The 27,122-nt window shown below is 37.7% G+C and overlaps 1 protein-coding gene across 2 annotated transcripts in view; it reads left to right on the top strand.

Moving 5' to 3' along the window:
- The window catches only part of TRPC5 (transient receptor potential cation channel subfamily C member 5), a 298,330-nt gene that overhangs the window by 38,299 nt on the left and 232,909 nt on the right, over positions 1-27,122 (top strand). The gene's annotated exons all lie outside the window — the stretch shown is intronic.

Genomic DNA, 27,122 nt, shown 5'->3' with positions numbered 1-27,122 from the left:
CTAGAAGTTCAAAGTCAGTACCACTGGGCCAAAATCAGTGTCAGCAAGGCCACACTACCTTCAGACGCTCTAGGGGAAAATCATTTCCTTGCCTTTTCCAGCTTCTGGTGGCTGTCAGCATTCCTTTGCCTTGTAACCACATCACTCCCATTTCTGTCTCCAAAGGAACCTTACTTATTCCTCTGCTGTGGGTCATCAAATCTTCCTCTTTCCCCTTCTTATAAGATACATGTTATTACATCTATGGCATGTCAGATAATCCAGGATAATCTCCCTGTTTCTAAATTCTTAATCTAATTATACCTGCAAAGACCTTCCTCTCCTCAACTCCATCTTTTTGCTGTATGAGGTAGCATTTACAGGGTCCAGGGGCATGGATATAAGGGAATGGGAGGATTATTATCAGCCTATTATATCACCTTTGTGAAGCAGGCAAAGATTACTGTTTTCAGTTTATAGATGAGAAAATAGCAGCACAAATATGTTAAATGGTTTATAATAAGTTACATACTGAGAGATTGGCACAGATGGGACAAGAATCCAGGGCTTCTGACTCCTCTTTTGAATTACTCATGGCCCAGAAGGATAGAGACCTATTCTTCCCTTCCTCCAGGAAACAGTTAAAAGGCACTATGAAGTTAGTATAATTATGAAGGATTAGAGGATGGAGTTTACAGGCTAGCAAGGATTCTACAGAGCCTCATTTTATTCTGAGGTGTTTAGGGGTGGGAAACCACATAGAATTTTCCAAGATATTAGAATAGCACAAGGAAAATGAAAGGAGACAATATGGTATGAGAAGCAAGCAAACTGTAGCCTTTCAATATTCATTGAGTCAATGACAGCATGCTGTTTCACCTGCTATTTCACATTGGCAACATTGAGTAGGCATATGCAATGTATAATTTTACAAAGCTCTTTCACAAAACAGTCTCTACTTGAATTTTCACAACATCTCTGTATGGAAGGGCAGTCATTATCATCATTCCATTTCATAGGTGAGGAAACAGGTTTGGGGAGTTAAGAGATTTTCTCAAGCTGGAATAAAATCCAAGCCTTTTTCCTTTTAAGGTAATTGTCTTTTCTAATTATTATCTCTCATGTAAGAATGATATATACAGATGTCTCATTATGTTATAACCCATAGCTACTGAGCTATCAGTATAGAGGACAAATGTTACTTTATATTCAACCCTCAGGAGACCCAATACCCTTAGGCACTTTTCATGTAATACAGATACAAAAACAACAGGTGGCAGTAAGTTCCTCAGGTAAGTGGTTTGAAGGAAAAAATTTAAACTGTTAAATATGCTTATCTTAGACTATGACAAAAATGGCAGATTTTCAGGATTTTAGTTTTCTTGCTTACAGTTTGCTGGTCTAACTTATTGTATGTAATATGTTCAGATGTGTTTAAAAGTCAAATGTATACAACAATTTCAAGAAAATAAAAATCTGTAATTTGCTGTCTTTCAAAATAATCCCTGCTAACTGCAATTAAACTAAAGTTTGGTCTTATCCTGAATATTAGATAATAATTAGAATAGTCCTCTCCACTTTACTCTAAATATTTTAAAAATCTAATTTCTTCCTAATTAGTACATGACTTCAAGATTTCTATTTGACTTACTGACAAAAGAGCCATGGGTTCTTTTACTCAAGTGGAAAAAGCTTTTATCCTTCCCCATTTTTCTCTCTAGACTTTCAGGGAAAGGACTTAAAGAATGAGGAAATAGTAGGCAAGGCTATTTTTTCCTCTTGAGTTCCCTATCTCTAGCTTTTTTACCTCTTCTCAACAAAGAAACTATCAGATAGCAATGTGTTACCACTGTCCTTTAACCTTTTTTTTTTCTATCAGAATGAAGTAAGTTTTCATTCTAGGTCTTAAAATGATAGCAACTAGTAGCAATCCCCTTACTAACGGGTTGTTTCCCAAAATAGCTACTGGCTTAGTGTAACTTGAAATTTACATGTGATAAATTTCCCTAGCAAATCCCTGACTACCTGTAACATCCACTGAATGGCTTCTGCCACAGATAGTCACCTTTTCTCATTGCTAAGAGATACAAACCTAAACCTCACACAAAAACGGTAAATCAAAGAACCCACTCATTTAAGTACTTTTTATATGAAGATGTTCAATCGTTACATTAAAGATACACTGACACTTGTAATAAACAATGTCCACATTGTCAGTCAACTTTAAAAGTAATACTGTCTAGGGTTGGCTTTGTACTAGGGACTTTGAGAACTCAAGAGAAATGTAAACCACAGTTCCTACCTCAAAAGGTTTAAAATATAATTGACGAGGTGACATTGCTAAATGAAGCATTTTTGTTTTAAATCAGTATAATACATACATAAGTACATATTCAAAAGAGTTACAGATACTGTGAAGTGCAGTGGATTATAGTAGAAAGGAAGGTTTCATGGAGAAGAACTTAAAGGGTAAATACATTTTACATAAGCACATAAAAGAGGCAAGAATAATTCAGGAAGAGAATAAGTCTCACCAAGGCAGGCGGTTGAGAATGAAACTGGTAGGATTGCAGGTCAGATGGGACTTGCCTGGGAGGAGGGGAAATTTGGTAAAGAAATATAGCTAAGTTGTATTATAGTCTTAAATATAGTTTGAAAACATATGATCAGCTTATAACACTTTTCATCTGCTCCTATATAAATATCGGCTCTAATAGTTAAAAACGAAGGTTTAAGCCAGACTAGAAGGTCTGCAGTGGGGAGCAGCGGACAGAAGAGAAACCAGGTGTTGGGAACTGAAGAGGGCTAATACATGAGATGAGAAAAAAAGGCAGGGCCCATGACCTTCAGGAGGTAAGCTACAAAGGATCAGAAAGCCATTAGCATGAACAAAAGCCCAATAAAAACTGGAAAAGGGTGATGAGTTATGTTTGGCATGGTGAGTCTTTAGTACATTTACAAAAGAAACCACAGAAGACAAGGTCCCACAGAGAGGAAGACAGTTAAAAGAAAAACATCCATGCTTCTTGGAGCAACTGAACACAACCTATCATTAATATCAGAGTCCTCAGGTCCAATGTGGCACCTTTTATTTTTCCTCCAAATGTTCAACATCATTTATCTTCCTTTCTCACAGATCCTGCATTTAATGGCTGTCACATCACTTGGGAAACTTGATTGCAACACTCTCATTTCATGGGCACCAGTCAGAAGGCTTATACCAAAGTCCTTGCAGAAGACCATTTTCAGATAAGATGTGTACTTGTCATATCTGCAGTGAGCATCTGTCAGTCTCATCGTAGGCTGCACATAGAGAATTAGTTTCTAATCCTTAACACTCCAGCTTCCCATGCTGCTCCTCCTGAGTGGATCGAGACATGCAAATTAAGCTTGGTTTATTTGATTTGCATTTGAGTAATTGCCTACTGTCCATAAAGTAATGATAAAACAAAAACCTCTTCCAAATTGACCAACTCACCTAAGACCATTGAGAATAAGAGGGAGTTGAACTATAAAATGCCTTTCAGAAATAAGAGGAGCCACATTCATAAAACATGTTGATTTCTTTCCTACTACAGAGCTATAAGCAATATAACCTCTGAAAAAAATAGATCAGAGATTTCTGTCATTTTCAAGGCACTGGTCCGGAAATCAGCAAACAAAATGTCAGCAAGATATCCTAAATCCTCTTTACTAGCTGAAGCAATTGGTTGTAAATAAAAAATTAAAAAGATGGGATCTTCAAGGTCACCAGAGAGACCATGTCAACCCCTTATCCCCAGAGTTGTCAGTAGAGTATAGCAGTTTTATTGATGTGGACTGGAGAATTTGACTGCTGGTGTTCAAATTTAGATCTGCTCACCATTAGCCATGTGACCTTGAGCAAGTTATTTCACCTCTCTGAGCCTCAGTGCTCTTCTCTAAAATGGAGATAACAATATGTAGTTCACAAAGAGGATTAAATGACTCAATGCATCTAAAACACATAACATGGTGTCTGGCACACAGTAAGTATTCAATAGATGTTATGATCATAATTTCAGTTTCTTTCTAGCCATATGGCTCTTTGTCATCATTTTCATGGGTATTAGCAGGTAATTATAATTCTAATTTTTATAATTATTAACTTTTCTTTATACAAAGGACATTCACTTATGCCCTTGTGCCAAATGTAGCAGATGCTGTCATACCAATACCTCTTTACCCTTCAGTGCATGCCACCCCAAATGCCCACTGTGAGTACCTGCATTTCTTTCCCTGGGGACATTTTGTGGATACCAAACTTGTTTTGCCAACTTGTGTGGTAGGTTGAACATGCTGAGAAATTAGTGATCCAAGCAAACACTGAGAGGAGTCAGTGTACCCTCACCTTTCAGGTGGAGTAACTCTGAAGGAGATGCCTTACACACCCTCCAAGACTTTCCCCTGAAGACTTAAGCCCCGGCCACTCTCTATAGCAGCAAATTTGATAATACTGGTTTTTTTTTTTGAGATGGAGTTTCGCTCTTGTTACCCAGGCTGGAGTGCAGTGGCGCGATCTTGGCTCACCGCAACCTCCACCTCCTGGGTTCGGGCAATTCTCCTGCCTCAGCCTCCTGAGTAGCTGGGATTACAGGCACGCACCACCATGCCCAGCTAATTTTTTGTATCTTTAGTAGAGACGGGGTTTCACCATGTTGACCAGGATGGTCTCGATCTCTTGACCTCGTGATCCACCCGCCTTGGCCTCCCAAAGTGCTGGGATTACAGGCTTGAGCGATAATACTGTTTTTAATACATGCTTACTTCTCTTGTTTCACTGCCACATTCTTCTATCACTATTTCCTTCAACTCTGAAACAAACTACTTATACCTGAATCCATCTCAGGGTCTTTTCTTGTGGGATCCCAAACTAACATCTTCTCACAAACTTGTGAGATAATTAAAAGCAGACATCACAATTTTGCAGTATCAGTAAGAAAAACAAGTTGCAGTTTGTGGGTAGCTGATAGAAGAGATTGGCCTAAAAGCCATGTCCCTTGATAACCTGTGTTCTTTTCCTGTTACCAAGTATATATCATAGCTTTTTCTAGCTGCACACAGACTAACCATGTCAGTAATTCCATATTATGTTCCTACTCATTGTATATCAGTTAGCCTCTGAAAAGTCTGTCTGGACCAAGCAGGAAATGGTCATATTTTAGCTGACTCTTGTCACTGAACTTCCCTATGTGTGACATACATATTTATCAGTTAGTTCCTTAAGTGTATGATTTTAACAAGCCATCTACCTAATGAATACTACATTATCTTCCAGAGTCTGGAAATGGATTGTTCTAGATCATCAAGAGTCTAGCTAATAAGGAAGTTCTGAATTAGCTGGAACTGATTTGTTTTTAAAGTAGCACTTAGCATAGCGGCTGCACTAAAAACACATTAAGGTCCCTTTGATGATTTGGTCTCGGGGTAATCTACGAACACATCAATTCTTATTAGATTGAAAGGCCTACAAAAGAGCTGTTTTATCTTTTTAAGCCTTCCCTCCACCTAAACCAAACAGGAAGGTATTCAATAAACCTGGGTACCATAACTGAAAGGCTACTTAAATAGAGCATCTGTTAGGAATAAGAGTACAAGAAAATTCTGCCCATTGAGGGCTCTTACTTGGAGAGCTTCCCTAATTAATGGCCATCTGGTCCCCCAAGAAGGAAAATAATTAAGAAAGAGACATAGGAGCAGATACATCAGTTAAAAACTCGACTGTGCTTACCTTTCCTCCAAGATATTCAGTACTTAGGTAAATGCCAAGGTCATATTGGGCTATTTATGTTTTTCATAAAAGAAATGGTTTGGGTGCAGAGGTTGGGATAAAATAAATCACTGATTGAATTAAGTGTCAGATACAGGACTTGCTAACATCTGAATGCCCCTCACTGACTCTGACTCAGCGCAGATCTGCTGCTTTTATTGTCCCTGGATTTTACAGTTGATTTTAGGCTTTGCATGACAGTAATAGAGGAACCCTGGCTATTTGAAAGAACTGACCAAGATCCTTAACTTTGTCAAAAGGATCTGCATATGTCATATTTTACTACAAACATGAGGGAAAACTCCTATCATGGTTATTCCTTAAGATAATAATCAAAGATGTGTGCTTCACCAGAGCTCCCAAAGAGCATCTGCTGAGTTAGAAATCATCTCTGTTGCAATGTTCAAACCTAGGAATTTGATGAAACCATATTGTAGGGAACCAGTCCTACATCACCCGTGGGTACCCTGTGTTTGGTGGCAACAAAGGAATGAGAAAAAGATTAAGAGAGAAAGCAGGACTGGGGGCCAACAGTTTATTACTTTGGAGGAGACAGTGAAGGCCCCAAGCTCTGATCATCCACACTATTTATTGATTACAATCACTTTCATCTATAGGGTAGGGGTGGAGTGACGGTGGAGTGAATCAGTGAGCCGGAACTGGTATGTCATCATAAGGTTTGATAACAGTGGTGGTTTGGGAGTTTCACAAAACAAGAACATGCGGTTATCTTTAACTGCATGGTTACCTTATCCATGTGCAGCTGGTGGAATGCAGGCCTTACAAGGAGCCTACAAATCTGGCTACATCATAGTGCTACGAAGGGCTTTTACGTCCTTGAGCACAATGTTTATGGTAACAGAGCCTAGGTCACTCTGCACTGGAACATGAGGATGCAGAGGCCTTCCTCGTCAGAGGCCTCCTGTGGCCTTCTGCAGTTTGTTGTTCCTTGTTTATATGTTACTCATAACCAATTTATGTAGGCACTCAGTAAGTTCTTTCTCCTTTGCTGCTTTTTCCAACACCGTATGATTCTGTAAGTATGTGCAAAACAACAAAAAACAAAAGGAGCGGCACACTACCCCTTGCTGTCTAATGTTCTCCATCTGCAAGACCTCCAGGTGACAGCCTTAAGAGCCCCAGGCATTAGGTATAGGGTGTTCCTATTATCAGAAACTGGGGTTGCAGGAAATGGGTATAAGCCACTAGTATGCCTAAATCATACACCTCCCTCAGCTATGCCTTCGATATATTTCTCTGAAAAAGGTCAAATAATAAGAGTCATATTAAAAGAGTGGAGAACAACATGGAGCACATTATCAACTACCTCCTGGCTTTACAGTAACTTGAATGTTACTGTAAAAAGTGATCCTTCGCCTTTCTGACCCTTGCAATAATAGCAACATTACATATCTGTAACATAACTAAAAACCAGGAGGTAAGCAAAGAGGGCATCTGAGCACCAAGTCCATTCACTTTAACTCATGTGCTTCCTTAAAAGTGAGACCCTATAGGACTTGATCCAGAATTTACACATTTGCACTGTATGCATAATTTTAACCAAGTTCGAATGTTTTCTTTCCAATATCACCAAAGATTAGAGACATACTGTTAAAAACTAGTCAGTAGATTTTAAAACAAAGATAACAGAACACTTATAGCACAGGGGGAGAGAGAAAAACTAGAGAAAAGCTGACAAAACAACTCTGCAGTCAGGGAACATTTAGTATTTGAACAAACATTCATTCTTAGAGCCTGTAATAGGCTCCAAGGGCATTGCTGAATACAGCACACTGAGAAGCTGAAAATCATAGCGTGGACCCTGAGTCATCAGGAATAGATGAGACTATATTCCATGCAGTCTGCCTAAGGAGGCAAGGAAGTGTACAATACATGTTAGAAAATGTTCTAGCCAAAGTAGCTAAACTGAAAATTATTGAAATGTAAAGAGGTAAATTTCTACACCAGAAAACTCTCCTATCCAGAAAGATTCCTTTTTCAAAATCTCCATCTATTGCTGAAGCTTCACTCTTCATTGTTCTGACTCCATCATTTACAGCCTTGGTCATCTCTTGGTGGAAGATGATGATTTTGCAGCTCATACTCCTTTTTGCAGTGGAAAAATACATGGGCATGGTTTTGCCAAGTTTTTAAACTCTTGGAAGAAGGGGGGATCTTTATTTTTAATTGAATATTTTGTATGCTTCTGGGGGGGTTACAAACTGTCCCCACTCTTATATCAGTGAATTTCCAATAAAAAATTTAGTGCAAATTTAGACACCTCCCAAAGTGAAGGAAAATTACCCATAATACATATTTGCAGAAGGCTGGTCCAATTAGATTATACAGCAATTACTGTGATGCTCATCTGTACACTCAGCACTTAGTTTCCATTTTACCTGTAGCAACTGCAGCTTTGACAATTTGTCTTACAAGTTTATAATCTACCTTTTTAAAAAAATGCCAAAGAAACAGAAGCTACCTATGTTTGTGAGGTATAGTTCAGCGATTGTAGAAAAGAATAAGAGTAATAGACCCAGAGCAGAGGGACAGAGAATTAAGACAAAGCCATACAATTGTATGGCTTAGTTCTAAGAGCTACTGTGAGTGCTAAAAAGGGACCTGTAGGGTAGGGCAATGCTGCAGAAAGATTTAGAGGGGAAGAGATAAGGTCAAGATGGCAAAATAAAATTGGCATGAATGTCCCAATAAATAAAATAGTCAGATTCTGGCGGAAGTAGCCAGTACAAGCCGGATAGAGCAAATATGACTAACTATTTTTGCCCACTCTTTGGTGACAGTGGTACGTAAAGGCATTAGGGAAGCAGCAGGTATAATTTTTAAATGGATCTGGGCCTTTAGTGTTAAGGAGACCAGACTAGAAAAGATAGGTGAACTGCGAAAAAGCATCAGTAGGGTCTAAGAGAAGACCCATCATGTAACTCTAGATACCAGAGGAATTACTTAGGGTGGTAGGAATGTCATATTTCAGAGCTGTGCTTAGGAAAGAAGTATATCTTTCACTGCACAAACAATGTTTACAACGATAGAGACAGGAGGAAGAAATAAGAAAAAGCAACCCAAGGAGAGAATAAATGCATCATTGAAAGCCATTTTGGGGGGATACATTTTGAAAGAAGACTATAATTTAGTCACTAGACTTTGCTTGAAGCCTTGCTCAATTTCATTTCGCATTGCCTTAATCATTAGTAGAACCTTTCCCCCCACTCACCTACATTCAAATACCCATGGTATTTGAATCCTCTAAGTCTAAGTAAGGATTTCTGTGTAGGGAAGACATGGAGACCAGGGTTGCTTGTAAGAGTATCCATGTAGGGAAGAGTCTATAGTTGGCAGAAGTGATAGTCTTCTCAAGCCAACCCTTACAAAACAAGCACTGGATTCAGTGGCCCAGATAACACTTTGTTGATAAGAGTGACATCAGCAAAATAACAGAATAGGCAGCTCCAAACTCCCATTGCTTCACAGAAACATTGAAAAGCAAGCAGAAACTGTCACAACCAACTTTATCAAGACTCTGGTAAACAGTCAAAGATTTATAAAAACCAGGTATATGCTGAATCGAGAAAACAGCAACTTCCTACACATTAGGAAAATATTTTGGCATTTATTTCAGCTCTTGTTCCTCTTCCTCCCTAGTTTGTCAGTGGTCTTGAAGGTGGCAAATCACATTCCTTGTGTGGGACCCTGGTCCCTGATTCCATAGAGAGTAGAAAGGACCTTATCAAAGGATTATTGTGTTTGTGTGTTCTAATCTATGTATGGGCTCCCCAAAGGGCTGATGCAAGGCACTTATCTTCATTTCACCTAACTCAGAAGTCACTCAGTGTGAAAGTGGTGAACATTGCTCAAAGGTGTTGTAAGGCAAATAAAAATCCTGCACCCAAATGGGGTGAAAGATTATGGTTGAGGCAAATAGTAGACCACCTAAAACCTATAATAAAAATCTGGGCATAAAATTTTTTGGGGAAATTAGGACATTCAAAATCACCCATGTATACTGGGAAATTTAGAAAGCCATGCATATCCCCAGGGTAGGACACATGTTCAGAAAAGACTTAAGACCCTAAGCTTTCACATCTGGCTGCTTCTGGCTCAGTGCAAGCAGGAAGTGAAGGCTAAGGCAGAGTTTTAGACAGTGGGCTAAGTGTTGAAGGAATGCCCTAACACAGAGCTAATCTTATATATATTATAAATATATATATATACATATATATGTGTGTGTGTGTGTCTGTAGATATATATATATAATATATAACATAATATAACATATATATATATATATATACATAAGATAATGATCAAAGATGCATTCTTCACCCAAGCTCCCAAAGGGCATCTGCTCCAGCCTGACCAACATGTTGAAACCCTGTCCCTTCTAAAAACACAAAAATTACTTGGGCATGGTGGTGCATGCCTATAATGTCAGCTACTTAGGAGGCTGAAGCAGGAAAATCTCTTGAACCTGGGAGGCGGAGATTGCAGTGAGCTGATATCACGCCACTGCACTACAGCCTGGGTGACAGAGCAAGACTCCATCTCAAAAAAATAAATACATAAATAAAAATCATTGCTGTTGCAATGTTCAAACCTAGGGATATAACCAAACCATATGCTTCTCTAAGTATGTCCAATATATACATATATATGTATATTATATGTAAGTGTTTTATATATATATATCTCATATCTTATGTATGAGATGTCCAATATATACATATATATGTATATTATATATAAGTATGTCCAATATATACATATATATGTATATTATATATAAGTGTTTTATATATATATGTATATATATATCTCATATCTTATGAGATATATCATATGGATATATGTATATAAGAGTTCAAGGAAATTTCTGTCAAAGCACTAGCTAAATACAAGATAAACAGAAGACTTAACTGACCACATGTGACAAAAAATACAAAAATAGTTTGGAAAAGTCATTAAACAATTGGATGATTCTAGCTTTCCAAAATCAAAAATAGCAAATCCTAGAGAAAGGGGAGAATCTGATATCCAGAGTAACCACCTTATAATATTTGAATATACAGTTTTCAACAAAAATTCATGAAGCATACAGAGAAACAGGAAAGTATGGCCCATTCAGAGTGGGGGATGGGGGAGACGAGAATAGAAACTGTCCCTAAGGAAGTCCATTGTTGGGGAAATTTATAGCTCTAAATTCTTACATTTAAGAAAAAAGGAAAATTTCAAATCAGCAGCATCACTTTACATTTTAAGGAAGGAGAAAAAGAACAAAGCAAACCCAAAGTTAGCAGAAGGAAGGAAATAATAATGATTAATCAGAAGTAAAATTAAGGACAGGAAAATAATAAAGTGAAACAATGAAACTACAAGTTAGTTGTTTAATAAGATCAACAACATTGACAAATCTTCAGTTAGACTGACAAAGAGAACATGAGAGAAGATGTTAATGAGTAGAATCAGAAGTGAAAGCCAGGTCATTACTACCAACTTGGCAGAAAATAACAAGGATTATAAGAAACTACTATGAACAATTATGTCAGAACAAATTAGATGACCTAAATAAAATGGACAAATTACTAGAAACACACAAGTTACCAGAAACACACAAATTACCAAAAAAGATCATATTAAATATCATATATTAAAAACATTATACACTATGACTAAGTGAAATTTATCCCAATAATGAAAATGTGGTCTAACATAAAAAAATTCATCAATGTGAAACATTACATTAAGAGAGGAAAAGTAGAAAACCACATCGTAATCTCAAATGATGCAGAAAAAGCTAACAAAGTCAGCAAAGTTTCAGAATAAAAATCAACATACAAAATCAGTTGTGTTTCTATATATTGGCAATGAAGACTCCAAAAAGAAAATATAAAAGTCATTCAATTCACCATAGCATCCAAAAAAAAAAAATCACGTCTAAGAATAAATGTAACAAAATAGGTGAATGTTTTATACTGAAAACTAAAAAAAAAAAAAAGCTAAAAGAAATTAAAGAAAAACTCAGTAAATGAAAAGACATTCTGTGTTCATGGATTGCAAGACTTAATATTGTTAAGATTTCAATATTGCTTAAAAAGATCTACATATTCAATGCACTTCATATCAAAATCAATGGCATTTTTTTTGCAGAAATGGAAAAGCTAATTCTCAAATTCATATCAAATTGCAAGGGTCCCCAAAAAGTCAAAACAATCTTAAAAAATAAGAATAAAGTTAGTTTGGTCACATTTTCCACTTTCAAAAACTTACCACAAAGCATAGTCATAAAAAACAACGTGATACTGGCATAAGGATAGACCTATACATCAATGAGATAGAACTGAGAGTCCAGAAATAAACTCATAGATCAATGGCCAATTACTTTTTAACAAAGGTGCCAAGACCATTCAGAGTGGGAAAGAATAGCCTTTTCTTTTCTTTTTTACTGAGATGGGTCTTGCTCAAACTTGTGGGCTCAAGCAATTTTCCTGCCTCAGCCTCCTGAATAGCTGGAATTACAGGCACTTGCCACTATGCCTGACAAGAATAGTCTTTTCAACAAATGGTGCTGGGATAACTAAATATCCACATGCAAAAAAGATGAAGTTGCACATACTTCACACCATATACAAAATGGGTCAGCAACCTAAATATAAGAACTAAAAGTATAAAACTCTTACAAGAAAAAATAGAGGTAAAAACATAATGATCTTGAATTTCACCATGAATTCTTAGATATGAATACCTAAAGCATAAGCAACAGACGAAAAATATAAATACTTTGGACTTCATCAAAATTAAATCCTTTTGTGCATCAAAGGATATTATAAAGAGAGTAAAAACTCAACCTATAGAATGAGAGAAAATATTTTCAAATCATATCTCTAATAAGGATCTGGTACGCAGAAAACATAAAGAACTCCTGCTCCTCAACAATGAAAAGATAAAAGCCCTATTTTCAAATACGCAGAAAACTTGAATATGTATTTCTCCAAAGAAGATATATGTATGGCCAGGCAGCATATGAAAAGATGTTTATCATTATTCATCATTAGAGCAATGAAAATCAAAACCACAATGAGAGAGCTCACACCCATCAGGATGTCTATAATTTTTAAAAAGACAAAAACAAACATTGATGAAGATATACAGAAATTGGAACTCTTGCACATTGCTGGTGGGAATGTAAAATGGTTCAGCCACTTTGAAAAGCAATTAGGTAGTTCTTCAAGAAGTTAAGCATGAGATGCCATATGAATCCATAATTCTACTCCTAGGCATTTACACTCCAGAATTGAAAACAGGTACTCCAGCTAGCATATGTATATACATTCCTAGAAACCCTATTTATAGTAGCCAAAAGATGGAAACAACTCAAATGTCCACCAATGGATTCATGTATGGATAAACAAAGTGTGGTTGAGTGCATATCTTGTCTATTGTGAACAGTGCTTCAATAAACATGGGAGTGTGGGTATCTCTTTGACATACTGATTTCCCTTCTTTTAGATATATATCCAATAGTGGAATTGCTAGATCATATGGTAGTTCTATTTTTATTTTTATTTTTTGAGGAATCTTCATACTGTTGTCCATAATGGCTGATTCACCTTCTCACCAGCAGTGTGTAAGGGTTCCCTTTTCTCCACACCCTTGCTATCTTTTAATGTTTTGATTGTAGCCATTCTGATCAGAGTAAGATAATATCCCATCGTAGTTTTTATTTGCAATTCCCTTATGATTAAGCGATGTTGGGCACAATTTCATATGCCTATTGGCCACCTGTATGTCTTCATTTGAGAAATGTCTATTCAGGTCTTTTGCCTATTTTTAAATCAAGTTATTTGTTAGTTTTTGGTGAGTTGAGATCCTTATGTATATTGGATATTAACCTTTCATCAGATGTGTAGTTCGCAAACACATTCCCTTATTCTGCAGGTTGTCTCTTTGCTCTGTTTATTGTTTTTTGAGATTATATATATATCTCAAGGCCTGTATGAAATATATATATACATATGTATACAATGGAATATTATCTAGATTTAAAATGAAATGAGTTACTGATACATGCCACAACATGGATGATCTTTTAAAACATTATGCTAAGTAAAAGAATCCAGACACAAAAGGTCACATATTGTATGATTTTATTCATGTGAAATATCCATAATAAATGATATTATGTATCTATATATATACATCTATGCATATAGATATATATGTATATATCTATGTCTTTAACTATAATAATATCTTATCCATAATAGGTAAATTTCACCTCAATAAATTATTTTTTTAAACTTTGCTGGTATTCAATATGTGTTTTAAATGTTAATTTTTTCAGTTTACTCCTATTAACATAATTAAAAATACACAGCTTCAGCAAACTGAATACAAAATTAGCCAATTAGCAGGTGTAGAAATTGGAAACAGTAAGGTTGAAAGGAATGCTCACAGTCAAAATGACAATAAAAGCACTGAGTTTCATAGCCCAAAAGCCATTCCCAGATGCCTGTCCTTGGTTTGAGTAGAGCAGGGGAGCTATTACTCAGACCTTTCATTCAAGGCAGGGACTGGAGGGAACAGGAAATAATCCCTTAATTCTGCGTCTGAAGAAGCTGTGGGTTTGGCCCCCCTTTTTTTTCTCAAGAAGAGAGTTGATTGTGTTCCTCTGCCCTAGGGGAACCTCCAGAGAGTTGGAGCCAGGATTTAGAAAAATCTAACAAAGACTGCAATTTCCCTGCTCATTAGGACTCTCATGGAAATCAATAACTATGCTTTTAATGAAGGATGAGTAGTATAGTGGAATAGACATTAGGTTGTAGAGTCAAAAAGACCTGATTTCAAATCCCAACTCTGCCCCTTAATAGCCATGTGACATCAGGCTATTTACTTATCTGACTCAAACTTCAGTTTCCCCTTCTGTTAAATGTGGATGTATAACTCTGCAGGATCTTTGTAAAAATTAAGTGAGATAGATACAAAATACCTAGCACAAAGCCAGGCACACAGTGGGTACTCAACACTAGTTGTTTTTCTTCAGTCAAATAATATATGTCCTTTCCATTCCATTCCATCTCCCTTGCAAAAATAGTAACTAACATTGATTGATGAAAAAGTATAGTCAACAAGAATTTCAATTAAAAATATATTTAAACAATTATATAGCTGATGGATATAATGCTTTTTCACCTGGTAAAACAGTCTGTGTGAGAAGGGATAGAAGCAGATTCCTCCAGGAAAGATCAGCAAAATGAGAGATGGATAAGGCTGATGGATAAATCAATCCCAGAATTCCTGTTTTTTCTATTGGTCACACAAGAAACAACACTAACCACATCCCATAAGCAATGGGAGACTCAACAAACAGATTCATCACAATTAAATCATTTGAGGAAGAAAAGTAATGATTTTCTTATCCTCCTTATGAGGCTCCAGGATTCAGAATGCTATAGTGATTAACAAGAATGTGTGTGTGTGGATTGAGAAAGATGTTGGTTCTCTTGTTAATCGCTATATCCAGATCTCTCTCTCACTAGCTGTAGACTTTGGGCAAGTCACGTATCTTTGAGGCTTAGAGTTCTCATTTATAAATCATAATACTTAGCTTGTAGGGTTATTGTTTGTATTACACAAGATGATACATGTAGAGTGCTTAGCACAATGCCTAGTAGTCAATGACCAGAAAATATTCATTTCTGCTCTCTTTCTAATCACATGAAATTCCACTCTGTTTTACAGAAAGGAGATCCTTTTTAAAGATGAGGCTATTGTGATAATGACTCATTATTCTTCCTTTCTTCTAATTTTGAGTATCATTTAAGGGTCCTCTACTTTGGGTTATATAGCTACCCATTATTCTGTCTCAATTTAAAAGTTGAGAGACAGCTCACTCCAATTATAATGGCTTATACCTAAAAGACCATCAATAACAAATGAGGGCGAGGATGTGGAGAAAAGGGAACCCTCTTACACTGCTGGTGGAAACGTAAATAAGTACAACCTCCAAGATCAGCTTGGAGGTTCCTCAAAAACTAAAAATAGAACTTCTGTATGACCCAGCCATCCCACTGCCGGGTAAAGACCCCAAATAAAAGAAATCAGTACATCAAAGAGATGCCTGCACTCCCATGATTGTTGCAGCACTATTCACAATAGCCAAGATTTGGAAGCAACCTAAGTGTCCATCAACAGATGAATGGATAAAGTAAATGTGGTACATATACACAATGGAGTACTATTCAGCCAGAAAAAAGGATGAGATCCTGCCATTTGCAACAACATGGATGGAATTAGAGATCATTACGTTAATTGAAATAATCCAGGCACAGAAAGACAAATATCACATATTCTCTCCTGCTGTGGAATCTAAAAATCAAAACAATTGAACTCATGGACATAGAGAGTAGAAGGACAATTAACAGAGACTGGGAAAGGTAATGAGAGGCTGGGATCATGAAGGGCAGAATGGTTAATGGGCACAAAAAATAGAAAAAAATGAGTAAGACCTACTCTCTGATAGCACAAGAGGGTGACAATAGTCAATAATAAATTGCAGATTTTAAAATAACTAAATGTTGAAAGGCAAGAAGCTTTTGTCAGCAGAGAATTCAACAAATTAAAACTTCAAAGCACAAAGTTTAGTCCCAGCTTTTCTACTAACTAGCACAGCATCTTTTTGGGCCTTTTAATATAGTGAATAAGGAGCTTCGACTTGAGTATTTGTTAGTTTTTTTTTTTGTTGTTGTTGTTGTTGTTGTTGTTTTTGAGACGGAGTTTCGCTGTTGTTACCCAGACTGGAGTGCAATGACACCATCTCAGCTCACCGCAACCTCCGCCTCCTGGGTTCAAGCAATTCTCCTGCCTCAGCCTCCTGAGTAGCTGGGACTACAGGCGCGTGCCACCATGCCCAGCTAATTTTTGTATTTTTAGTAGAGACGGGGTTTCACCTTGTTGAATAGGATGGTCTCGATCTCTTGACCTCGTGATCCACCCGCCTCAGCCTCCCAAAGTGCTGGGATTACAGGCTTGAGCCACCATGCCCAGCCTCCTTCCAGTTTTAAACTTGCATGAAACTAAGTATTCAGGCTGACAGTAAAGGACCGTCACCACTTTGCAAGCAAAAAGAAAAGAAATATGTACATGGGGATATTTGCGGGACCTTGAGAAGTCAACCAGTTTGCTTAATTCTAGGATGATTTACATCTGGCACCTGGGATAGAGATCACATACATTCTTTGTTGGTGTTCTCTAAGGTTTGTCTCCCTGAAAATAAGTCTCTGTGATTTATATGTATGTATAAGAACATACTTACATTCAGATGTAAGTAAAGAATGCAAATATCGTAAATATATATTAGTCACTGCATTGATGCATTGAATCAACCTATATTCTGAGACATGATGGGCTCGTCAGTATGAAATAACTTTGAGGTACTCATAAAAGGGAACCTAGAAAAATAATTTGTTATTTGGTCTAAAACTTAAACATACTCTGCTCTCAGGGCTGAGGGTGTTTTCTCCTATTATCAAACCTATGTAGTTAAACTTTGGCCCATGTATTTCGAAAGATGAAGCATAACTAAACTTACAAAACTTCCCAAACATGAACACATATGTGCATGCACACAACACACACACACACACACACACACACACACACTTTCCTTTCCTCCTAAAGTAGATACGCCCTATTTCTGAAATTATATCAGTAAGATTTGACTCAAAGAACACATGAATCATCTTCACCCTGTAGGTCAAGCAATTTACCAATACTACCAAGAGTAGAGCTTCTAGAAGCCCAAAACTTAGGGAAGATCACTAAAGGGCAAGTTCTGAGTCTCAGGATCAAGGGCAGAAATGTGGTAATTGTTGCTTCTATCTCCCTAGTCCAGGAAAAAGGCAAGAAACTTCTTCAGACTATTAACAGAAAACTAAATGCCTCCATGGAAGCTTGTCTTCCTTGGCCCAAATTTCTCTCTCTCTCTCTCTCTCTCTCTCTCTCTCTCTCTCTCTCTCTCTCTCTCTCTCTCTCTCTCTCTCTTTTCTTTTGGTTTTGAGACATGGTCTCACTGTCACCCAGGCTGGAGGAATGCAATGCTAAATATCTTAAGGTAGCAACTTCTCTCCACAAGGCAATGTGTAATCTAGAAACTCAGTGTCATACACAATCACTGCCCTTAAGAAGCTTTTAGTCCAGTCAGGACTCTACACATGCACATAGAAACATAGACTATAGGATTCCATGATGGTCAAGGAATGAGAAAATAAAAATTAAAAAGGAACAAGCACAGACTGTAAAGACTAAAAGGGGTTCTTAGAGATAATCTAGTCCAGTGGTTTTCATACTTTTTCATAGAATTTTTTTCTGTTTCCATAGAAGGGCCTCAAACTATTGAAAACAAGTCTAGGGCATTTCTTTGCATGTAGGAGGCTCTAGCTTCACAGCCTTGTTTTATTTAATTTTTCTTTTATCTTATTTAGCTCTACTTATATTGTTAGTAGAAAGGGTTCCATGACCAAAACAAAATGCTTGAAAACCACAGTGCTTATTAAAATTCTTCAATTAAAGTATAAAGAAATGAAGGCCCTGAAAGGGTCCAGCAATCTTTCCTAAGTTTTTCTGTATTTGGCCAAGCCATACATTACCTTGTGACATCTCTGCTACTTTCAAGTGCCAAATAAGTACTGGAGACAAATCATGTAGGTGGATACAATCACAGAAGGACTTCAGTGAACAGAGAGTGCTTTCTAAGGGAGATTGGGCTTGAACTAGGCTATGGCCTGTGAGGAGCGTTTCAGAGTTGGAAGCAGGGTATCATGGCAGAAGTATAGTCTGAATGAAGGTGCAGGAGCACTGATGCATCCAGTATAGTCTGAATGAAGGTGCAGGAGCACTGATGCATCCAGGAATGCTCTTATAACTGTTTATTGTAGAAATGGGATGTTATGTTTTGTGAAAGCTGTTAAATAATATTGAGAAGACCACTATGGTATGTTTGTGTCAGGTGAGACACAGCAAGGAAGTAAAACAAAAATGCATGAAATGAAAGAAGTTTGTTACTCATAGGTTTGAGAGTTTGAGGGTGCCAACAGGAAGTTAATAAAAAGCCTGGAGACAGCGGAGTACTCAACCAATGATTGGGAAGTGAGAAAGGAGGTATACCTGTGGGATTATGCCTTTATTAAGGTCGATGGGCATTCTCCCTTAGGTTTTCCTGTGAGAATTGTGGATTGGCTAGTTTAAAGAAAACGCACATGAAGGGGGATCTTATTCACATGACTCTGCTGTTCATTAGGTTTTATCATAATTACCAGCTGTGGAGTGTGCTGGGTTTTGGGTTAATGAGATGTGGAGTTTGTGAACTACATTACAGACAACCACATGGGGAGTTGAAGTTTTCAGTGGGTGAAAGGTGATGGGGCATGACTAGGTTACCAACAACTTATGTCAGGCCAAATAAATGAATGCCCAGGCAGTGATTATATGAAACTAATTTATGACATGGTATTAGTTAGCTATGTTTCCTGCTCAGTAAACTTTTTGATTCTCATTCTGACAAAATCTATTCCTACTGATCTTTTCAGAATGGTATCTGTACTGGAGGATTCTGTCCAATCAGTTTTGGTATGAGCCCTAATAAGGTATAATTTCTATAATTGGCATAATTGGCTAATTTTTCTTTTAATATCCATCAGCAAGCTTAGAGATAAAATGCCTAATTTAAAACAGTGCTTTTTAATTATCTACAGCTAAACTTTTCTTCATAATATCTGAGTGTCCACTTCTAACACATAATTCTGTTTAATTGTCTTGATCACAAGGACCATTCTTCCTGAAAGGCATTGTATCCTCATTTCTATTTAAAAGATACTAAAGAAAGCAAGGTATTTGTGTTGTTTTTGGTATGAATCATTTCAGGGATGATTAATAAATGATTCTTTGTTAAGAGAAACCAATGTCAGGAGTTGATATTATTGCATATTAGTGATAATTTAGTTGCTTTACTTTTTTAGCTTTAGTATGGCATAGGCATAGAGTGAGAGTTAATTAGAATAATTTCTCTCTTTGTAAAATGGAAATAATACCAGGGAAATGACTTACCCAAAGTCATGTCACACATAAGTTGAGTCAGGATTATAGGTCTCTTAATTTTAACAAAAATTCCTTTCTACAAAATCACCCTAATTTGAAATATTTGCTTAAGTCTAATAAGACTGAGACATTCTTTCATCTTTTCTTGTGCTTTTCACGGAGCAGCTAGACTTTACTGTGGAAAGGTAGGTGTATTAGGGATCTCTGGAGACATTTATTACTAAAAAATTGACTTCATGATTATGGAGGCTGAGATTCCCAAGACCCGCAAGCTGGAGACCTAGGAAAGCTGATGGTGTAGTTCTGGTCTAAGTTTGAAGTCCTGAAAACCAGGACAGCTGATGGTACAAGTTCTGGTCCAAAAGCCACAGGCTTGAGACCCAAGAAGAGCTGATATTTCAGTTCAAGTCTGCAGGTAAGAAAACACTGATGTCCGAGATCAAGTAGTCAGGCAGGAAGGGTCTCCTGTTACACTCAGAAGGATCAGCCTTTTATTCTATTCAGGCCTTCAATTCATTGCATGAGGGCCACCCTCATTAGGGAGGCAATCTGCTTTACTCAGTCTACCAATTTAAATGTTAATCTCAACCCAAAACACCCTCACAGACACACCCAGAATAATGTTTGACCAAATATCTGAGCACTCCATGGCCCAGTCAAGTTGACATATAAAATTAACCATCACAGTCAAGATGAGGAAAACTTCTTTTTGTCAAGGGAGATAGAACTTGGGAAATCATTGGTCTTCTGTCCTTACACTCATAAATAGAACTGCTCCCAAGAAAACAGGTTCATTTTTAAGATGATTTAGAACTGGATGAAGCATCCAAGACCAGAGTTTCTATAGAAGAGATTTCTAGAGATTTAAGATACCATTTCCTTAATTCTATAAATGAGGGAAGGGTGTAATATTGCTAGTTGGAACTACTCTCACCTCCTTTGCAATTTTTATGTATTCAAGCTGATCCCACTCTGTATTTTTCACTCTGTTGGGTCTTGGGCAGAGTTTGGAGTAGCAAATATATGAGGATATTCAGCAAGAGAACCATAAGCCACAGAAAACATGGAAATATAGCTGTAAATGGAGGCAGATTATACAAGTAGACTATAGGAACATGCCAGGAAAATAGTTCAGATATAGGAAGGTCATGGAAATTGCAGATAATAATGATATAATAGGTCAGAGCCTGACAAGTAATCAGTAGCAGACTCTAGAAGCTAAATGGCAAGCCTAGTCCAAGGAAAGAGTCAGAATAGGAGAAAGTGACACAAGGCTCCAGAGACAAGATTTATAAACTAGACAACTTTTGTCTCTGACAGCAAGCCTCTTAAACTTTTTTTTACAGAAATCTGGGGCCTGCTTGGCAGGATCTGACCAGTTCAGAACCAACATGGCTGCAAGTCACAGAACCACGATTTCATTAGAAGTACCTGCAAAGGACTATGAGAAACCCACAAGAGGCTGGAGATTGGAAACAGATTTCAGTGGCAGGAGATAAATTTGCGAAGAGAAAGCCAAAAAGAAAGGGGACAGAAGATAATTTTAAAGTAACTAAGTCCGATTTGTAAAAACATAAAAAAATCTTCCCCAATACCCATAGACAAGTTTAATAGAGGGCTTCACTCTGTTGGAATCAGACTACATAAATGCCAAACAATTAAAGATGGAAAATGTTAGTATTTCTGTCAGTAAAATTCATAGCAGTTAATCTTATCCCAGTAAAATGTTACTTATGATATCTGCCATGGCAAATAACATATTTTTTTTCTTTTACTTTAAGTTCTGGGGTACATGTGCAGATCTTGCAGGATTGTTACATAGGTATACGAATGCCATGGTGGCTTGCTGCCTCCATTCCCCCATCACCTACATTTGGTATTTCTCCTAATGTTATCCCTCCCCAATCTCCCCACCCCCTACTATCCCTCCCCTAGTCCCCCATCCCACTACACACCCTCCAGTGTGTGATGTTCCCCTCCCTGTGTCCATCTGTTGTCATTGTTCAACACCCACTTATAAGTGAGAACATACCCATCTGATGAAGGGCTAATATTCAGAATCTACAAAGAACTAAAACAAATATACAAGAAAAAAACAAACAATCCCATCAAACAGTGGGTGAAAGATATGAACAGACACTTCCAAAAGAAGACATTTATGTGGCCAATAAACATATGAAAAAAATGCTCATCATCACTGGTCATTAGAAAAATGCAAATCAAAACCATATTGAGATACCATCTCAAGCCAGTTAGAATGGTGATCATTGAAAACTCTGAAGACAGGCCGGGCGCGGTGGCTCATGCCTATAATCCCAGCACTTTGGGAGGCCGAGGCAGGTGGATCATGAGGTCAAGAGATCGAGACCATCCTGGTCAACATGGTGAAACCCCATCCCTACTAAAAATACAAAAAATTAGCTGGGCTTGGTGGCATGTGCCTGTAATCCGAGCTACTCAGGAGGCTGAGACAGGAGAATTGCTTGAACCCAGGAGGCGGAGGTTGCGGTGAGCTAAGATCGTGCCATTGCACTCCAGCCTGGGTAACAAGAGTGAAACTCCATCTCAAAAAAAAAAAAAAATCTGGAGACAACAGATGCTGGAGAGAATATGGAGAAATAGGAACACTTTTACACTGTTGGTGGGAGTGTAAATTAGTTCAACCATTGTGGAAGACAGTGTGGTAATTCCTCAAGGATCTACAAATAGAAATACCATTTGACCCAGCAAACCCATTACTGAGTATATACCCAAAGGATTATACACCGATCTATTATAAAGACACATGCACACGTATGTTCATTTTGACACTGTTTACAATAGCAAAGACTTGGAGCCAACCAAATGCCCAACAAAGATAGACTAGATAAAGAAAATAAGGCACGTATATACCATGGAATACTATGCAGCCATAAAAAAGGATTAGTTCATGTCCTTTGCAGGGACATGGATGAATCTGGAAACCATCATTCTCACCAAACTGACACAAGAACAGAAGACCAAATTAACATGTTTTTGTGTCTTTACTTGAACTTAAGGGAAATTGGAAGGCACTACCTTACTAATTTTGTTTTTGTACTCATCATTTTGAAACTACTGTAAACTTTTCTTCCTATCATAACCATGCCTATTCAAGAGTCCATATTCCTACTCCATGACAAGTACACTACAAAGCAATGTACAGGTATTAGTTATGATGTTCTATCTGGAATGATGAATGTGAACACTCATTCATCCATGCAACACATATTTTGAGCTTCTACTATGTGTCAGGCATTGTTCTAGGCTCTGGAGACCCAGCAGTGGGAAAATCCACACAAAATCCTCCTCTCTCATAAAGCCCATGTTCTTATAAACTTTCTTTTTTTTTTAATTTTTTATTGCATTTTAGGTTTGGGGGTACATGTGCAGAACATGCAAGACAGTTGCATAGGTACACACATGGCAGTGTGTTTTGCTTCCTTTCTCCCCTTCACCCACATTTGGCATTTCTCCCCAGGCTATCCCTCCCCACCTCCCCCTCCCGCTGGCCCTCCCCTTTTTCCCCCAATAGACCCCAGTGTTTAGTACTCCCCTCCCTGTGTCCATGTGCTCTCATTTTTCATCACCCGCCTATGAGTGAGAATATGCGGTGTTTCATTTTCTGTTCTTGTGTCAGTTTGCTGAGAATGATGTTCTCCAAATTCATCCATGTCCCTACAAATGACACGAACTCATCATTTCTGATTGCTGCATAATATTCCATTTTCCCAATCCAGTCTATCATCGATGGGCACTTGGGTTGATTCCAGGTCTTTGCTATTGTAAACAGTGGTGCAATGAACATTCGTGTGCATGTGTCCTTATAGTAGAACGATTTATAGTCCTTTAGATATATACCCAGTAATGGGATTGCTGGGTCAAATGGAATTTCTATTTCTAAGGCTTTGAGGAATCGCCACACTGTCTTCCACAATGGTTGAACTAATTTACACTCCCACCAACAGTGTAAAAGTGTTCCTTTTTCTCCACATCCTCTCCAGCATCTGTTGTCTCCAGATATTTTAATCATCGCCATTCTAACTGGTGTGAGATGGTATCTCCATGTGGTTTTGATTTGCATCTCTCTGATGACCAGTGACGATGAGCATTTTTTCATATGATTGTTGGCCTCATATATGTCTTCCTTCTTAAAGTGTCTATTCATATCCTTTGCCCACTTTTGAATGGGTTTGTTTGTTTTTTTCCTGTAAATCTGTTTGAGTTCTTTGTAAATTCTGGATATCAGCCCTTTGTCAGATGGGTAAACTGCAAACATTTTTTCCCATTCTGTTGGTTGCCGATTCACTCTAGTGACTGTTTCTTTTGCCATGCAGAAGCTGTGGAATTTCATTAGGTCCCATTTGTCTATTTTGGCTTTTGTTGCCAATGCTTTTGGTGTTTTGTTCACGAAGTCCTTGCCTACTCCTATATCTTGGATGGTTTTGCCTAGATTTTCCTCTAGGGTTTTTATGGTGCCAGTTCTTATGTTTAAGTCTTTAATCCATCTGGAGTTAATTTTGGTGTAAGGTGTCAGGAAGGGGTCTAGTTTCTGCTTTCTACACATGGCTAGCCAGTTTTCCCAACACCATTTGTTGAACAGGGAATCCTTTCCCCATTGCTTGTTTTTGTTGGGTTTATCAAAGATTGTATGGTTGTAGATATGTTGTGTTGCCTCCGATGCCTCTGTTCTGTTCCATTGGTCTATATCTCTGTTTGGTACCATGCTGTTTTGATTACTGTCGCCTTGTAGTATAGTTTGAAATCTGGTAGTGTGATGCCCCCCGCTGTGTTCTTTTTGCTTAGAATTGACTTGGCTATGCGGGCTCTCTTTTGGTTCCATATGAAGTTCATGGTGGTTTTTTCCAGTTCTGTGAAGAAAGTCTATGGTAGCTTGATAGGTATAGCATTGATTCTGTAAATTACTTTGGGCAGTATAGCCATTTTCATGATATTAATTCTTCCTAACCATGAACATGGAATGTTTCTCCATCTGTTTGTGTCCTCTCTGATTTCGTTGAGCAGTGGTTTGTAGTTCTCCTTGAAGAGGTCCCTTATGTTCCTTGTGAGTTGTATTCCAAGGTATTTTATTCTTTTTGTAGCAATTGTGAATGGCAGTTCGTTCTTGATTTGGCTTTCTTTAAGTCTGTTATTGGTGTAGAGGAAGGCTTGTGACTTTTGCACATTGATTTTATATCCTGAGACTTTGCTGAAGTTGCTTATCAGTTTCAAGAGTTTTGGGGCTGAGGCGATGGGGTCTTCTAGGTATACTATCATGTCGTCTGGAAATAGAGACAATTTGGCTTCCACCTTTCCTATTTGAATACCCTTTATTTCTTTTTCTTGCCTGATTGCTGTGGCTAGAACTTTCAGTACTATATTGAATAGGAGTGGTGAAAGAGGGCATCCTTGTCTAGTGCCAGATTTCAAAGGGAATGCTTCCAGTTTTTGCCCATTCAGTATGATATTGGCTGTTGGTTTGTCATAAATAGCTTTTATTACTTTGAGATATGTTCCATCGATACCGAGTTTATTGAGGGTTTTTAGCATAAAGGGCTGTTGAATTTTGTCAAATGCCTTCTCTGCATCAATTGAGATAATCATGTGATTTTTGTTTTTGGTTCTGTTTATGTGGTGAATTACATTTATAGACTTGCGTATGTTGAACCAGCCTTGCATCCCCGGGATGAATCCTAGTTGATCATGATGGATAAGTTTTTTGATTTGCTGTTGCAATCGGCTTGCCAATATTTTATTGAAGATTTTTGCATCTATGTTCATCATGGATATTGGCCTGAAGTTTTCTTTTCTTGTTGGGTTTCTGCCGGGTTTTGGTATCAGGATGATATTGGTCTCATAGAATGATTTCGGAAGGATTCCTTCTTTTTGGATTATTTGGAATAGTTTCAGAAGGAATGGTACCAGCTCCTCTTTGTGTGTCTGGTAGAATTCGGCTGTGAACCCGTCTGGACCTGGGCTTTTTTTGTGTGGTAGGCTCTTAATTGCTGCCTCGACTTCTTCCCTTGTTATTGGTCTATTCATAATTTCAGCTTCCTCCTGGTTTAGGCTTGGGAGGACACAGGAGTCCAGGAATTTATCCATTTCTTCCAGGTTTACTAGTTTATGTGCATAGAGTTGTTTGTAATATTCTCTGATGATGGTTTGAATTTCTGTGGAATCTGTGGTGATTTCCCCTTTATCATTTTTTATTTCATCTATTTGGTTGTTCTCTCTTTTCTTTTTAATCAATCTGGCTAGTGGTCTGTCTATTTTGTTGATCTTTTCAAAAAAACAGCTCTTGGATTTATTGATTTTTTTGAAGGGTTTTTCGTGTCTCAATCTCCTTCAGTTCAGCTCTGATCTTAGTTATTTCTTGTCTTCTGCTGGGTTTTGAGGTTTTTTGATCTTGCTCCTCTGGCTCTTTCAGTTTTGACGATAGGGTGTTAATTTTGGATCTCTCCATTCTTCTCATATGGGCACTTATTGCTATATACTTTCCTCTAGAGACTGCTTTAAATGTGTCCCAGAGATTCTGGCATGTTGTGTCTTCGTTCTCATTGGTTTCGAAGAACTTCTTTATTTCTGCCTTCATTTCGTTGTTTATCCAGTCAACATTCAAGAGCCAGTTGTTCAGTTTCCATGAAGCTGTGCGGTTCTGAGTTGGTTTCTGAATTCTGAGTTCTAACTTGATTGCACTATGGTCTGAGAGGCTGTTTGTTATGATTTCAGTTGTTTTGCTTTTGCTGAGGAGTGCTTTACTTCCAATTATGTGGTCAATTTTAGAGTAGGTGTGATGTGGTGCTGAGAAGAATGTATATTCTCTGGATTTGGGGTGGAGAGTTCTGTAAATGTCTATCAGGTTTGCTTGCTCCAGGTCTGAGTTCAAGCCCTGGATATCCTTGTTGATTTTCTTTCTAATGCACTGTTTAGAAGACCTGATAACTAGGACTTCTGACCTGGCCTGGTACACACATAAATAATCAGCTTTTTGTTTCAACCAGAATCTCTTTCTTCTCTTCCTGTACTTTAATGGAATGTCTCAGTTTGAGAAAAGCACTCCTATTCTCCATCAAAAATGATATAAGATTGGGAAAAACAGAAATCTGAGTATGACTTAGATCATACATCTTATTGTATAAATACAGTATCCATCACTTTCCTGTACTCTTATATCTCCAGAATGTATACCTGGGCTTGACTTCAAACTTCTGGGCCTATTGAAACCAGACCC

This window comes from Callithrix jacchus, chromosome X, assembly GCF_049354715.1.
Source record: "Callithrix jacchus isolate 240 chromosome X, calJac240_pri, whole genome shotgun sequence".
NCBI lineage: Eukaryota > Metazoa > Chordata > Mammalia > Primates > Cebidae > Callithrix > Callithrix jacchus.
Note: the sequence above shows the minus strand (reverse complement) of the source record. Positions and strands in the feature narration are given on the sequence as shown.